We start from the raw sequence: 17,638 nt of genomic DNA, 5'->3' as shown, positions 1-17,638 counted from the left end.
TTCATGTTTCAGAGCAGTGACCAACTACTGTATTATTCCACTTTGGTTTCTTTATCTGTTGCTGTGATGGACTACTTTGGCATTTCTTTGTTGCTGCCTTTTCACTGTGGGTGTTTTAGTCTGGTAGCTGCCTGTATTTTAGAGCAAACAAACACAAATGAGGGACGGCATGCGGAACCAATAAAACATTCACCCTCAGTCACAGACCTAGGTTTAATCCATCAATTCTTTTGCTCACCATGCTACCCCAGTTTGGACCCAGCCATATGCAAATCAGTCTTGACCCTGTTCCCCAGGTGAACAGTCCAGCCTGAACTGCTAGGCCAGGTCCTCCCTGGACCGGAAACAAGCATTCTGGGAGTGGTTTCAGGGTATCACCCTTCATTAGCTAGGCCAGCTTAAATCCAGTGGCACAGTGAGCCCGGGACCCACGTCTGGGCATGGCCACGTGTTGTCTGGTAAAAATGCATCGCAACTGTCCCATGTCACTGGCAGAACACGAGCGATAGCACTGTTAGCATTGGGACATTGCTTGTTCTTTCCTCATTCGGAGATACTTCCTGACATGATGGTGCTACAAATATGAATTTCTACAACATTTTCAATAAAACCTCCTTGTCATGCCTATCCCCGCAAGGCCGATTAGAAGCCTCCCCAGATTTGAAGGTCGACGCAGCTGTGGGGAGGAACTGTACAATTACCATAAATCCCCGAGTATAAGCGCAGGTAGTTTTGCTGCCTTTTCAAGAAAGGAGCTCGTAACTGCACACCATTACTTAGATGATTGCTCTCCTACTGACCACGTATAATCCTTTCGGAAGCAGCTAAAATCTTTTGCTTAGCTTGAAGAAGACACACTAGCGTTGCTAGTATCAGATATTGCAGAACTAACTGCAGGCAAGTTTGGGATGCTGGTAAATCATAAATGTGATTAAACAGAATCGGAGGTCCTTTGTTTTGGAATGATTTGTTACTTCTTCTGGAGGTTATCTAGTTTAGCATGTCTTTTGTATGCCTTTTATCAGCCTGTACCAAAACCCTCTCATTCACATTCCTGCAATCACAGCTACCCGCCTGTATGCTTACATTTTAAACACAGACGCTTTCTCGTTAATGTACACTTGTAGTGTAATGTTTGTTTTCCAGTCATGAGTTTTGCTAACACGTGTATACTAAACTTAAAATCATCTTGCTGCCTATAATGCCACCTGGCAAACCTTAATGCCTCACCCTCTCGCAGCCCAGAAGAATGCCTTCCCCCGCCGCTTTTATTAAAGGGGATGTAAATTGCAGACATTCCTCAGCCCTCCGATTCACAGGTGACTCTGCTGGCTCTCCTGGGTCAAATAACACCTGCTGCATAAACAGTGAGTTGCCATGCAGCAACGGTCCATCTTAATTAAATGCTACATAACTTCCCTAATGTCAAGGAAAAGCAGTTGTATTAATTCCCACCACTGATTGGTTTAATATGAAAGTGTTTGCAGTATTTAGCTGTAGTAACATTTTATTTTGCTTGTGAAGTCGTATTTTGGCCTTAGTTACTTTAAAACAATAATCACTTTTACTCATATATCGTCAAAAAAACGTTTTATCTTTATTCTTTTTTTAATAGGGTCATTCAGTTATACATAATCTCTTATTAATTATATATGAGGTTTATCATATCTTTCCAACATGCTGCACAGCAGCCACACTACATTACAACATAGCTTAAATACATTGACTAAACACTTATAAAGTCCCAAAGGCAAGACCTGTTGGCTATGCCAATACAGCACACCCCCTTCCATTGTCAATACACTGAAACTGGAAATAATTTGATCCCACCTTTATATAAAGCTTTTACAAAAGGCATATAGATTTCATTTCTCAAACTCTAAACATAGTTACTGTTCTTTTGATATACATATCCTACTACTACAGCTCCCAAAAAACAGCCTTTATATACATAAGGGGTTTCAAACCTTTTTAACAACAAAAACTAGTTATATTTAAAAAAACTCATCAAGAACTATTTTAATACTAACTATATAAAACAATATTACATTAGTGGTCTTCATGTACCAGGTTAATACTAGCACTAATCACCACAATGCATCAAGCATTATTACCGGCAAAGAGTGTATTAAAAAAAGTTGTCAATGAGGAATAATTTCTCATGAGTTTTATATATATCAGCCATAACTGCAATACATCTAGTACCAAAATAGCACCATTGGTAAAAAGTCCGAAATGCCACATAATTTATACGTCAAAAATCAGATTTCCATATATTTTGGAAATCAAGACAAAGCTCTACAACACAGCTTCTGTCTCCAGTTCATTCACCAGTTCAATAAACTACCTATCCCTCTCTACCTTCCTTTCTATCCATCTATTCTATGCAGCTCTCAGCCATATATATTCACCATACCACATAATTCCACTACACGAACACACAATTCCACAAGTAACAATTAAAATTCAAACCACAAATTTACACTCCAAACCACACACATCCCATACACTCCAAACCAAAACATATAAATAAAAAAACATTGTCATTGACAATGGCAATAGCTCTAACTCTCGCAAATGTGAGATCTATTGCATTGCAAATGGTTGTAAAAGCTACTGTTAAACCTCCTTAGGGTTAAAATGGTATGTTATCAGAGTTGTATAGCGTGGAAAATATCTCGAAAGGTGTTGTGGCTCTAATAAATACAAGGAAATAAGCATTCAAATCAAGGCGCAGAGACAGTGCTGTCAATCAGCTGGGGATCAGCTGGGGATCACTCGACAGATTTTAGTTGACCTTAGTAAGAAAGGGGCAAGTCGTTAGAAACCTGGTCGCTCATTCCAGCGCTGCCGCCCTCACCGAAAAGGCTTTCATAAGCGAGCACTTAAGGTGGTCACCCAAACAGGGTGCGTTCTAGAGTCAATATAGAAGAGGCTAGTGTTTCCTTTTCAAGGTACTAAATGTGAGCAAATTGGCAATAAGCATAAACATTCAACGTAGCATTCATCTTGATTTAACAAACACAGCTTAACAAAAATAAGTGTACATGCATTCTATAAAAGTGTACTAGTGCAGTTCAATGTTGCCAAGATGAGGAGCATTCAAAGATGTACCTTTTACGATACGTCTGTTTAGATCTGGCTCTGTTTGCAGACACTGAAGTCTAGGAATTTTATATACAATAAAAGTTTCAACCTTTTAATTTTAACGTTTTATTTTTTGTCAACGTATTGAAGAGAACAAAGTTGTCAAGGCAATAATCAGAACTTAGCCGGGTGAGTGCTGATCCCAAGATATTTGTATACCTCGTGTCAGTGGTCGATTTCAATAGTATAAGGTTATACATGAACACCATTTCTATTCTATGCTAATCAAATCTCAATGTATGATGGAACAACGCATGGAATTACACTGCATGCCTTTACATTGTATTTTTTACCCTGCATTTTTTTTACCATGTATATGCTTTTACCTCCCATGCCATTACCACGCATTATTAGCCTATCTAAAGTAGTATTAGTAGGTTAAGTTAAAAAAAGCTAAAGTTTAATATATATATATATATATATATATATATATACCAACAAAGCGGCTCATTCAATTAGTGCCGCACTCCATTTACCGGTGGTCGTGCCGAGGGCAAGCCGTACCCTCAATTAGATATTTAAAAAAAGAAAGACGTTTGGCAAAGCACTCCACCAAGGACTTTATATCAATTATTTATTTCACGACTGTGAGCAAAAGAACAACGCGTTTCGACCGACACGGTCTTTATCGCGTTCTAAAGTCCTGTAATCCATTCTTGTCTATTTATAGCTGATAACCTTATCACAAAAATAATGCATGTTGGGACTGGTAGTCCAATTAAATAAAGCAACAAATCATACTAACAGAACTCATTACAACCCATTCAATGCTAACATTAATGATTTCCTGTATATTCGCAAAATATTTTTACATGAAGGCAAGTTCAAGTCAAAATGAATTTGAATTAAAAATATAAAAATATACAAATCAAAATAACTTAATATATACATTAATTTTTCACATATTAGCATCCCCCCTTGTGCACTTAAACCAAATCATATAGTGTATATATCATTCCCCCATCTCCATACACTTGTCAATTATTTGTTCAATCAAATCACCACTAAACCATTATCTTCATGTGTTATTTGTACAATATGCATATTCTCATATATGGAATGACCTATGAACCAATATTTTTAGCACCTTAAGGTATATATCTATGATTATTTATGTTCCACATTACAGATGTATATAAAGCTCCTCGTCATTGTTCAACCCACAAGGGGCCTTCGTTCTCATTTGAATTATATATCTAGATTCCAATTGACGCAAACTTTTTAATTCGGTCACCACCTCTTTCATGGTCTGGAATGTGATCTATCCCATAATATCTTAAACTTCTCCAATCATTAGATATATGTGTCTGTAAGTGCTTAGCAGTTGCATATGTGGCATCTTTATGGGTTATCGCTCTAATATGTTCAAGTATACTTTTCTTCAGCATACAAATTGTGCTCCCAATATATTTAAGACCACAGTGGCATTCTATAACATAAATTACAAATTTAGTGTTGAAAGTGATTTTATGTTTGATTGCCACCACCTGTCCATTTGGAAATGTTATCTTTTTCAATGACTTACCAATTTTGCATGCTTTACAACTATTACATTTAGAAAAACTCTTTTGTTCTTCTTCCAGCCAATAAATGTTTTTTTTTTTTTTAAGTGAAATGACTTTTAACCACCATATCTCTGATACTAGGTGCTTTTCTGTATGAGAACTGCGGTTTGGGTCCTACCAAGGGTCCCAAATCTGAATCCTTTTCAATTATTTTCCAATGTTTTTCCACAATGTTCCTTATACATCCACTTTCTTTAGTATATCTCATCGTCATTCTAACTGGATCACTTAAATTTGGTTCTCTTTTCCTGAATAGAATTTCCTCTAGTTTTTTTCGATTTTATTACAGTCAAATTTTTCTTAAGCATATTCTCATTGTACCCTCAATTTCTAAATCTCTCATATGTTTCAACACATTTCAGGGATAATTCCTTATCATTAGAACAAATTCTTCTCATTCTAATAAATTCACCCATAGGTATACTCTTGATCAAAGATTTAGGATGGAAACTATGCCCATGCAATACACTGTTTCATGCAGTTTCTTTCCGAAATACTGTTTCAATTTTGTTATTCTCAATATAGATGGTAATATCCAAGAAATTAATCGATGTTGTACTTGTTTCACATGTAAATTTGAGACCCACCTGATTATTGTTTAGGACAGTAAAATATTGCAAAAATTCTTCTTTAGAACCATTCAATATAACAAAAAGATCATCAATAAAGCGGACCCAAAGTAACACTTTTTCAACAAATTTATCATTAGCTTTTTCCTATGCTATTTCTCTTTCCCACCAACCCATCACCAAGTTGGCATAATTAGGAGACAGGGAAATGCCCATAGCAGTGCTGCATAACTGATGAAAAATCTCATGATTAAACATGAGAATATTGTTCTTTAAACACGTCAATCATGGCCAACAACATATTGGAGTGTTCTAACTCAGAAATATTACGTTGTTTCAAAAAATATTCACATGCCTTTAGTCCAACTTCATGATTAATAGAAGTATAAAGGGAGACTACATCAATTGTAACCAGTAAGTAATCTTCATGCCAATCCAAATCCAACAAGATCCTGAGTAAATCTCCCGAGTCCTTAATGTATGAATTCAGTGTTCTGACAATAGGAGCTAAATAAATGTCAACATAATCCGAGACCCTTTCAAATAATGAATCACATGCTGATACAATGGGTCTTCCTGGCGGTGATATCAATGATTTGTGAATTTTCGGCAAAAAATAAATTGTAGGTAAGGTTGGATTTTCTTTTTTCAAATATATGTATTCCTCCCAGTTAAGTAGCAATTGTTGGTGCCATTCATCCAGTTTTGAATGTAAATATATCATCATACTCTTTAGAGGATTTTATGTCAGTTTTTTATAATTATGTTGATTATTCAATTGCCTGTAAACTTCTTCCATATGATCAGATGTGTTTAGGATAACTATATTGCCTCCTTTGTCCGCTGATTTTATTACTATTTGATTATTTAACATCGAACTCTTTAATGCCAATCGTTCCTTCCTCGTAAGATTTTCAGAATAACCAGTATGTCTTTTGTTACAGAAACGGTTCTGTATCATCCAAGACTAGTTCTGAGAATAAATCCACTTTATTACCTGGTGACAACACAGGACAAAACTTTGATTTTTCCTTACAATCCGGAGGGTTTATGAGATTTAGTATCAATATCTAGTTGCTGTAAAATGTCCTTTTCTGTATAAACTTCATCTTGTAAATTGTGAGATAAATCAAACAAAGTTTTAAGATCAGTAACTTGATCAATCTTTAATTGAATTTCTTCAGTTCCTCAATGATCTGACTAATCATACTAGATGTTACCTTTTTGCTTTGTTGTGCATGACATTTTAATAGTTTTAATTTCCTCACAAATTTATAGATGTCAATCCGAGTGTCCACGTAATCAAAATAAATTTCAGGGCAAAATGACAAACCTTTGTTAAGGGTATGCAATTCAGTATCCGTTAACTCATAACTAGAAAGATTCACTACTAAATTCAGTGTCACTATTGTTTCCTCAGACTTCTCAGGGGATATTGTCTTTTTTCTGTTTCTTTTTGCTCTCCTTGTTTTTCTCTTGTTAATCCTAACTGGTTTCGCTTGATTCCAGAGCCACGGCCCCTGTTTCTGCCCCTTCCTCTCGATAACTTTTGGTCCAAATAAAGTACTTGCATTTCCTCTAAAAAAAAGTGTTGCGATTCACAGAGCCTTCTCCCTCACTTAATTCTACTTCCGATTCCATGGAAGTCTCTTCGCCATTGCAATTCTGTTGCATCTTACTATGTCTAGACTCTTGTTTCAAATAATCAAATCTTTTTGCAAACGTGTACACTCTGCCAAATTTATAGTCTCTCTCATCTCTTAAAAATGTATTTCTTTTTCTCTCCTGAATCTCATCCTCATAATTGTTGAGTCGTTTCTCCATGGTTTGTCGTAAAGAGGCCTGTTCACTTTTATCATAATAGTTACTGAGACTATCTTCTAGTTCTCTAATTTTAATATGAGCATCTTCTACATCCAATTTAGCGTGCTTGATGAGAATCCTCATCATATTTAGTGAACATTGTGTATTATTCTCTGCCCATTCCGTAAATAATTCAGGCTTCATACCGGTATATGTTGGAATTGTAAAGATCCGCAGGCCTCTTGGAATTCTTTCCACTTCAATATATTTTTCTAAGGATAGGATTTCCCAACTTTTATTAATTTCCTTTTTATAAACTTTTTCTAACTCAAAAAAAAATTGCTTTAAGGATACTTCTTTCCGTAAATTAGCATCTGCTACTGTCGATTTCTCCTCATTCAACATTTTACTTGTGTCAAAAAGTTTTGTTGCCAATTCAGCTCTCTTTGCCTTCCTATCTTCCATTTTGCGAACAATATGATAATCCTATTATCTCTCAATATATATGTAGAGGAACACGAGAAGATGACTCAGAGCAACAAATGATATTGACTGATGAGAAGACTGTTCTAAATCTATCAAATGTGGTATTGGAAGAAGAAGATTTAAGAAATGTATCCCTTGGCCTCTCATATTGTCAACCAAATAGTTTTGAGTATGAACAGAGTCGGATAGATCTTTTTTTTATTCATACGTAAATTTAAGCTGTTAAAAATTCATAAGTTAAAGAGAAGGAAGACACCACAAGGGATGGAGACACTGGTAGCAGAGAGCGATGTGCATGCTGATTTGATGAAAGACAACTTATTAATAGAGGATATCACTTTGATGAAAGAGTTATGGGAATTATAGGAGAGAGCTATGGGTATAATTGATGAGAAACAAGTTATTGCAAGATTGGAGTTGGAAGGTGTACCAAAACACAAGGAAGGTGCTTCAGGTTTGAAATCTAAATCGAAAACCGTTCCGGCACCTAGTGGTGAACTAATTGATCAGTTCTTGGACACAGTAACAAAAGGATTAAAGGTTTTGAGATCTAAAGAGATAAAGAAAATGATGAAGATCAAAAGTAGTTATTTTAAGACACTTGAGAAGTTATCTAAGAATCCACAAATTGTAGTCAGAGGGTCAGATAAAGGAGGTAATATTGTGATCTGGCCAATACAAGAGTATCTGGAGGAAGATTACTAACAGTTAAATGAAACAGTTTGTTACACGAGAATAGATATGAAACATGTGGAAAGCATAAAGTGCAAATATCGAACTTCAGCAATGGAAAGACAAATGTCTCATTACTGATGAAGAATACAGATTTTTAAAGGTTGATTATCGAAAATTACCAGTGTTTTATTTGATACCGAAAATTCACAAAAATGCCATCAAACCATCTGGAAGACCTATAGTTTCAAATAGAGGAAGCCTTTTTGAATTTGTATCTCAATACATAGACACATTCTTTTTTACATTGGTTTGTAATTTGTCATCTTATTTGAAAGACAGTACAGACTTTTTAAAAAGGATTTTTGATGTGAGTTGGGATGTAGATTTCATGTTGATGACGTTAGACGTGACAGCGCTGTATACTAGTATACCCCATGATTTAGGTGTCAACGCCATTGAGTACTTTTTGAGAGCAAGACCAATTAGGTTTTATCAACATAGTAAAATGTTAACAAATATGATCCATTGGTGCCTTCAAAATGTTTTTCTTTAACAACGAAATCTTTGAACTAAAGTGCAGAACAGCGATGGGAACTTGTTTCGTCCCAAGTTATACTAATCTATATATGGGGTGGTGGGAAGAACAGGTATTAAACAATCCCCCCCCTAGATAAAAGGAATGAACATATTATAATGTGGCTCAGATACATAGATGGCATTTTTGTTATCTGGAAAGGCGACATCTCCACTGCTATGAATTTCATTGATGATATTAATGTTAATGATTGTAATTTGAAATTTACAGGGAAAGTACATTCTCATGAAATTGAATTTGTGGATGTGAAAGTCAAGATAGAGAACAATAAAGTTGAGACATCAGTATTTAGAAAACCCACTGCAGGGAATAGCATTTTACATGCGACTAGTTTCCATCCTCAACCTTTGAAAGACAGCATTCCCTTTGGAGAATTATTAAGAGTCAAGAGAATCTGTAGCATGGAAACCCATTTTAATGATGTTCAGGAAGAAATCATGATGAGATTGCAGAACAGAGGATATTCAGATGTAATACTTGAAAGAGCTAGTAGAAAAGTAAAATCCCGAACCAGAGACGCTCTCCTTTTTTCCACACATGAGAATAAAAACATAAATGATAAAAAGAACAACAGATGGAAGAAAGGAACTAGTATTGTGAGATTTATTACTACATACAATACCGCACATATGCAAGTGCGAAATATACTGCAAAAACATTGGCACATGTTAAGGAGTGACCCAGTGATAGGTGAAGATTTAGCAAGTAAACCTCAGGTAACTTTTAGAAAAGGTAAATCTATGAAAGATATATTGGTGTACCAATATACATTTTATTTTATCTGGCACATTTTTATTGAATCTAGTAATGTGTATTTCACATGGAAACATTGGTCCTTGTTCTATGTCTGAGTATAGAGGGAATGAATTATACGAACTTACAAATGCGAATTTTACAATAATATTATATGTGGTTGTATAAGAATATATACGAAAGTTAATGACATGTTTAACATAATTATATATTCAAGCTAACATAGATTATAGATAAAACAAGTTTCAGGGCTGAGACTCTATTATGGAGAATCATTGTTACTATCCCTTTCAGGGAATAGATTGAATTTTATTGCCATAGCCATTGTTTTGTTGATTTCAGGTCATTTGTAATTGCAAATGTATAAAATCGGTTATGGGGAGGAATTCGAACTGCAATGCATATTATTCATTATAAAATTTTGTGCGATTGTCCAATACAAAGTTTAGGAATTAAGTTTACAATATTTGTGTTTTAGAAGTGTGTAATGGCATCACATGATATATAAGCAAAGCCAAGATGGCGACTGTTAGGTTGACAAAGGCGGTAACGCCAAAATGCGTTCCTGTGTGTAAATAAATCATTTAACTTACTGTGCCCGTGGAGTGCCGTCCTTCCGTATTCTAGGAAGAAAGTGTGAAGATTTAGATGTGGTGGCATGCGTCAGCTGACTGGCACCTCTGACGATCAGGTGCAGGAATAGTACGCTGGTACGAGAGTATATATATATATATATATATATATATATATATATATATATATGTATAAATCCATATATGTACATACACATGTATGCATACATAACTGTATATACATACACACACAAATATTTATACTTACCTTAAATGCGTGGTAAAGTCATGCGTGGTAAAGATATATATTTGCCAAACTATTGCGTGGTAAAAAATGCATTGTAATTGTAGTCAGATGTAAAAGCTTTGTGGTAAAGACTGTTTCCCATCAAATCTTTGTTCTGAACAGTCTTTCACTGCACACTGTTGTCTACTTTTGGAACGGCTGTCTCCTACCCTACTTTACTTTATCCTTGAATGCATTTCCCTTATCACTTCATGCCCCAACCATGTATTTGGCCAGGCAGGAATAGGCACTCCAGGGCAAGGCCAGGCTGGCCGTACCCTGCATCAGGCGTTCCGCTGGGTGGCTGGGGGCCAGTTTTGGTTACTGGGGGCCAGATGTGTAGCATTGTAGCATTTAAAATCACCTGCGGCAGAGTTTGGATTAATCTTTAGCACCAAAAAGCACAAAGTGCCAGCCATGGGCAACTGGGCGCCCTAGACTGTCACATGCATAAAGTTTGAGGCCAACCACGATGGAGCGTGGATCAGATATGATTCTCAGGTAAGTCTTACTCAAAGAGTTACCTTATGACTTAGATTTTTTTTCTGTAGAAAATGTTGTCGAACGAGTCGTAGGTGGGACGAGCTGGATCTGAGTCAGGGTTAGCAGAGAGTGTCTTGCTGAAGAGCTGGGTCCTGACGTGGTCCTTGGTGAAGTTTTAAAAGCACCAAGTGCAGAGTTCTTCTATATCCAACAGTTTTCATGCAACAATAAAAGTGTCAAGCTAACTCTGGTGATTAATGTACCTGCTGGAGAGAGATCTGAGTTTGTCTATTGGCAGTTTTGACTAATTAAAGATAGCACAGAGGGTTATTATGATTGCTGCAGAGAACATGCACCAAGCAGATCACAGAACAGTTCTTTATCTGCATAGCTGATTGAATTACTGCTTTTGTCACAGAGATTTGTCTGTTATTGTCCAGTTCATCATTCACAATCGTAATCCAGCACAGTGAGCTATGAGCTGCCATCAACGGAGCTGCATGGAACGGGTTAGAAAGTTATGTTTTTTTCCAGTCTTTCATTTTCATAATACTGCTAAGAAGGGTTTGTTTTGGTAGAACTAAATTCTTATTAGTAAAGCCATCCATAAACACTATGTTAAGTTCTGAACTCCGAGTTTGTGCTTCTTCAGAAGAAGCGCTCTTAAAGTCCTACCAATATGGAGGACGTGAATCCTACACCTTGTAGTCCCTTTTGTCTTATGTAACATTATCTATACACTGATTTACACACATATGATTCATTGTCTCTGTAGGTATGTGTGAAATGAAGTGCTCTGATGGTCTACACTAGTATGAAAAGAGCTTTAAAACGAATTAAATATATGTGAGAGAGGGGCTGTGGATAGATGAGGGGCGCTGCTGGAGGAGGACAGTGAGAGACTCATCGAGGAGCCCCAACAAAGATTGTTGTATCTTGGTGCACTGTAAGGTCATCATTTACTATGATTTAAAAGCTGATGCAATTAAACATATAATGAAAAATGTGTTATAGAAGTTGTAATTCTTGCCATTTTTCGCAAATTTTCTTGGGGAGAGAACCCCCCCAAAACTGCCTTGTAGTGGTCTGGCTCGTTCACTTGCTATACACCAGCCCGACCCTTCTCCAGGCCCACTTTGTAGTGACTTCCAGCTTCCTAGTGCCTTCAAAGTAGCTGCAGGTCTCAGGTCGGAATCCTTGCAGACCCAAGCTCTGCAGTTTGTTTCTTCCTGGATAAATGACGTAAGCAGCATTGATGCGAGTCTCCCATTATATAAATACTGTAAGCCAGGTCGATCCTAGTGTGTGCTATTTCAATGGTCATCCATATGACCCAATTTCATTCCTTTGTATTTGTGAGCTTTGAACTATCTGAGAAGGGCTACGGCTTGGCTCTTGAAGAGGTCTGCAATGCATTGAGAACTAAAGAAAACCGTTCCCTACTCAGGCCTGCGTCACATGCAACAAGGATCCCAGGAGCTCCCCTTGCTTGAGGATTTCTGGTTGGACAGTGAGGTCTATTCTGACTAAGCATTTTTTCTGACAGTATTTGTCACCTTGGCGCAGTCTGTACGTGTTAGACTACTGAAAAAGGAATCTAGCAAGGACTTGTTCCCGACTGCTGCTGTACGTCTGAGACATAAAGGTAAAGTAAACAGCAACGTTTACACAAGCTCAACCTTTCAACGCTTCACGGGAAAGGAACTAGGTTGTGAAATCCCATCATGGGGTCTGAGGAAAGAGAAGGGGTGATAAATGGAGCAAAGTATGGCAACTCACATGGTCGATAGGGGCAGGCGAGGACAACAACTCACAAAAGGACTCACTCTTCACCTGACTGATTGTTAGCTCAAGAAAGCTACGTCATGCTAGAGCAGAGGTCACATTGATAATGATTATTATAAAACACACCATGGCACAAACAAAGCAGCTCTGCACACTGACTTGCTATGTGTCTAGTAGATTGGTTTGTATTGATCATTTTCAGGATGGGCACCAAAGTCATACATCGAATTGTCCCCCCTGCAAAATAAAGGATCCCATCCAACTGAATAACACTCAAGTCAGCCTAATGAGAGAGAGCTCTAGTTTTTAATTTTTACAGTCTCTCATAAAGAATAGTTTGCTCATTGTCAGTTATGGAGGGGAGAGGCTCAGTGTGAGGAAATTTGAACGAATGTTGCATGGTGTTAGAAATGGGGTCTTTGGATGACAGTCAGGTTACCCCACTGTTCAAGCAAGGACCCTCACTCTAATCAGGGTAAAAGAGAATCACCCTCAGCTAACCCCTGCTTACCCCCTTGGCAGCCTGGAAGAGCAGCAGGCTTAACTTCAAAGTGCTAGGTGTAAAGTATTTGTACCAACACTCACAGTAACTTAATGAAAACACTACAAAATGACACAACACAGGTTTAGAAAATTAGGAAATATTTATCTAAACAAAACAAGACCACAACGACAAAAATCCACAATACACAAGTCTAGTTATCAATTAAAAAGCAAAAAGAGTCTTTATGTAGTTTAAAACACACACTAACACCGTGAAAAAGTACCTTGGGTGCGTCAAAAATAACCCTGCACAGGCAAGTGTGCGTAAAAAAGGGCTTGCGATGCGTCGATTCCACTCACGAGCAGGACCTTCTGTCGTTTCTCCTTTCGTCAGGTCGGGCACGTCGTTCCTTCTCTCTGCAGGAGAGCGATGCATCGATCCGGTCAGCACTCTCGGGTCCGGGCAGGTCTTGCGTTGTTTTTACACGCCCAGGGGTACTTGCGTCTGAAATCCAGCCGCACAATGATCCAAAAACCACGCAGGGTTGTGATCTGCCAGCCTCTGTCAGCGATGTTGTGCATCATTTCTCCTGCTCCGTTCGTCGATTCTTTGGTCACATTTCCGGCGAGCGTCGATTTTCAGCTGCAGAGCTGGCGGTGCGTCGTTTCTTCAGTCGCAGATTGGGGTTGCATCGATCTTTTTCCCGCACGGCACTCTGTGCGTGGATTTCCTTTTCTTTAGTCTGCCAGCATCTCCTGTCAGGGTCCCAGGAACTGGATGGGCACCACAGGGCAGAGTAGGAGTCTCTCCAGAGACTCCAGGTGCTCGCAAAGAGAAGTCTTTGCTGTCCCTGAGACTTCAAACAACAGGAGGCAAGCTCTAAATCAAGCCCTTGGAGATTTCTTCTCAAGATGGAAGGCACACAAAGTCCAGTATTTGCCCTCTTACTCTGGCAGAACCAGCAACTGCAGGATAGCTCCACAAAGCACAGTCACAGGCAGGGCAGCTCTTCTTCCTCAGCTCTTCCCCAGGCAGAGGTTCCTCTTGTTTCCAGAAGTGCTTCTAAAGTCTGTGGTTTTGGGTGCCATTCTTATACCCAATTTCTCCTTTGAAGTAGGCCTACTTCAAAGTAAAGTCTCTTTTGAATGTGAAATCCTGCCTTGCCCAGGCCAGGCCCCAGACACTCACCAGGGGGTTGGAGACTGCATTAAAAGAGGGCAGGCACAGCCCTTTCTGGTGTGAGTGACCACTCCTCCCCTGCCTCCTAGCACATATGGCTCATCAGGATATGCAGGCTACACCCCAGTTCCCTTTGTATCACTGTCTAGTGTGAGGTTTAACCAGCTCAACTGTCAAACTGACCCAGACAGGGAATCCACAAACAGGCAGAATCACAGAAATGGCATAAGCAACAAAATGCTCACTTTCTAAAAGTGGCATTTTCAAACACACAATCTTAAAATCAACTTTACTAAAAAGATGTATTTTTAAATTGTGAGCTCAGAAACCCCTAACTCCACATGTCTATCCACTCCCAAAGGGAATCTACACTTTATTCAGATTTAAAGGTACCCCCCATGTTAACCTATGAGAGGGACAGGCCTTGCAACAGTGAAAAACGAATTTAGCAATATTTCACTGTCAGGACATATAAAACACATTACTATATGTCCTACCTTAACCATACACTGCACCCTGCCCTTGGGGCTACCTGGGGCCTACCTTAGGGGTGTCTGACATGTACGAAAAGGGAAGGGTTAGGCCTGGCAAGTGGGTAAAACTTGCCAAGTCGAATTTACAGTTAAGACTGCACACACAGACACTGCAATGGCCGGTTTGAGACATGATTACAGAGCTACTTAAGTGGGTGGCACAACCAGTGCTGCAGGCCCACTAGTAGCATTTGATTTACAGGCCCTGGCACCTCTAGTGCACTTTACTAGGGACTTACTAGTAAACCAAATATGCCAATCATGGATAAACCAATTACATATACATTTTGTAAAGGAGCACTTGCACTTTACGACTGGTTAGCAGTGGTAAAGTGCCCAGAGTAACAAACAGCAAAATCAGAGTCCAGCACACAACAACCTGGGGAACAGAGGCAAAAAGTTAAGGGAGACCACGCCAAGGATGAAAAGTCTAACACGTGGCATCGTGAGAAACAAAGCTTGGGCACAGTTTTCATGTTAGATTCAGCACCAAAGCTGAATTGCTAGACAGATGTGCTGCACCATGGCAGTCAACTGCACCATGTCCTGGTTCATGTTTTTTAATATGTTGTATTGAACTTTTATCAATTAAACAAATATTGTGACAAAGTGATTATTGGTTGGGGCTGATGGTAGTACACCACAAGTAATAATGTCACTATTTTTGTTGGGTCCAGGAAAGGTTTCAGTAACTTAAACTGGAGCTTAACCCCTGGTAGTATGGCATAGAGCAGACTGTTTAACTTACGGAAATGTGTAAAACATTTAGAAGTACCAAAACAGTTAAAAAGAAAAAAAACAATACAATAAAATAACCACTCCATTAAAAAAAAGATTATTTTAATGAACAAAATGACAAAAACTACAAAAAGGGGAGCCCGAGATTTGAATTATTAAAGTTTGAATTACATTTTAGCACTAAAAAGCACAAAGCACCAACCGTTGCCAACTGGTAGTGCTAGACCGGCACAAGGATAAGGTTTGAGGCCAACTGTGACACAGCATGGGCTGAACACAAGGCCCAGGTAGGTGTTGGTCAAAGAGTTACCTTGGGATTTAGATTTGTTTCTGGAGAAAAGCTGGTCGTCCACAAGTCAAAGGCAGGGTAAGCTGCAAACTTGATCCATGCTAGGGTTCAATGATGGTGTGTTGTGGAACAGTTGGGCCCTGGCTTGGTCTTTGATGAAGGTAGGAACGCTCAGAGCAGGCAAAATTAGGCATCTGTGCGCAGAAAGGTGTCAAAGTCGACCAGCTTAGGCTCAGCATTGCTCCTGGTAAAGCCTTTGGACTGAGAAACTTTTCTAGAAGTCAGATCTCCTTCAGTGGGGCAAACAAGCAAGTTTGATGCAACAGGCGGTGGGATGTCCACTACTTTGGCTCCACACCGGTCCTGGCCTCCCTTTAGTTCTTCAAAGAAAAAGTTGCCAAAAAACTTTCTAAATCTTGCTTTTGCAGTCTGAGCAGGAGGAGTACACCCTAACACCAGCCACTGATTACTGGACCTCAGGAATCATTGGTACATCATAACTCACTCCACTAGAAGGCACCAGCGGGGTCCAGGGCAAGACTAGTTGGAATTGGTTACCTGGGCTCTTCAGGAAAATAGCCTTTTGCAGCTTTTGTGTACCTATTCTTAACAAGGAGGTCTTCCAGCTAACCGTCAAGTCCACTTCTTGGTCCTGCCTACAAGTGGCAGCAGGTCCAGCCCTTAAGGTTCTCCCTCCCAGGCCACAAGAGCAGGTGAAGTCCTTCTACTGTTTTCCACAGGTCCAGGAGGGTTCTGAGGAGGGAACTGGGGATGCAACATTTATGACCAGTGCCAGCCTGTGGGTGTGGGAAACTCCTTGCCATTCTCTAACCAATAGGGCAAAAGTTCCCACGGGTGGCGCTACACACTTTTGTATTACTTGCTGTGTGCTTTATTGCAAACTATCCCACAGTGACCCTATTTACCTAAAATCAAGATGACAAAAGCTGTTCCTCTTATACAGAACTTCTGTGTCCACCCTAGAGGTGTGGCCAGCGACAAGAGAAAACACTTCCACATGGTCACTCAAAACCAGTTCTGGGGGCAGCTCCTCTCCCACTGAGAGTGGTGCCCAGCTGGCTAGCAGGACAATAGAGTGGACAGACCCAGGATTGAGCTACATCTGCCATTGACAGGGTAGGCATCCTTTCAAGTTAATCTGGTTCTTGGGCACTGCCCAGATGGCCATCCTGTGAGGGGAAGGCCAACCTCTCTCCCTTTGTCTCCGCTCCTTGAGCCACTTCACACCTAATCAAGGAGCCATTCTGCTTCTGGGGGACAGTGAAAACTGGCTGAAAGGCACATTTTGCTAAGAAAGGAGAACTACAACTTTATAAAAGTGCAATTTTCAAAAGAGTAATATAAAATCTGACTTGACCATTAAGTTGAATTTTAAAGTACTATGAAAATGAGTCCTTGAATCATTTGTCTAGTTACCCCCAAGCTGAGGTTAGGCATTATAAGGTGCTATAATATAACCCAGTGCTTTTCTAGGAGAGCCAACCTTGCTGAATAATGACTTTGGAGGTTTTCACTTTCAGGGCAGGTGAAACATAAAATATCCTACATTTTAAATACCATGCACTCTGCTCTATGGGCATTTAGGGCTTAAATTAGGGCTGACATATAAGTATTAAAAAGGAAAATTTAGGCATGGCAAAAGGTTTATTTTGCCAAGTTGAATTGCCAGTTTTAA

Source organism: Pleurodeles waltl, chromosome 3_1 (genome assembly GCF_031143425.1).
Source record: "Pleurodeles waltl isolate 20211129_DDA chromosome 3_1, aPleWal1.hap1.20221129, whole genome shotgun sequence".
NCBI lineage: Eukaryota > Metazoa > Chordata > Amphibia > Caudata > Salamandridae > Pleurodeles > Pleurodeles waltl.
Note: the sequence above shows the minus strand (reverse complement) of the source record.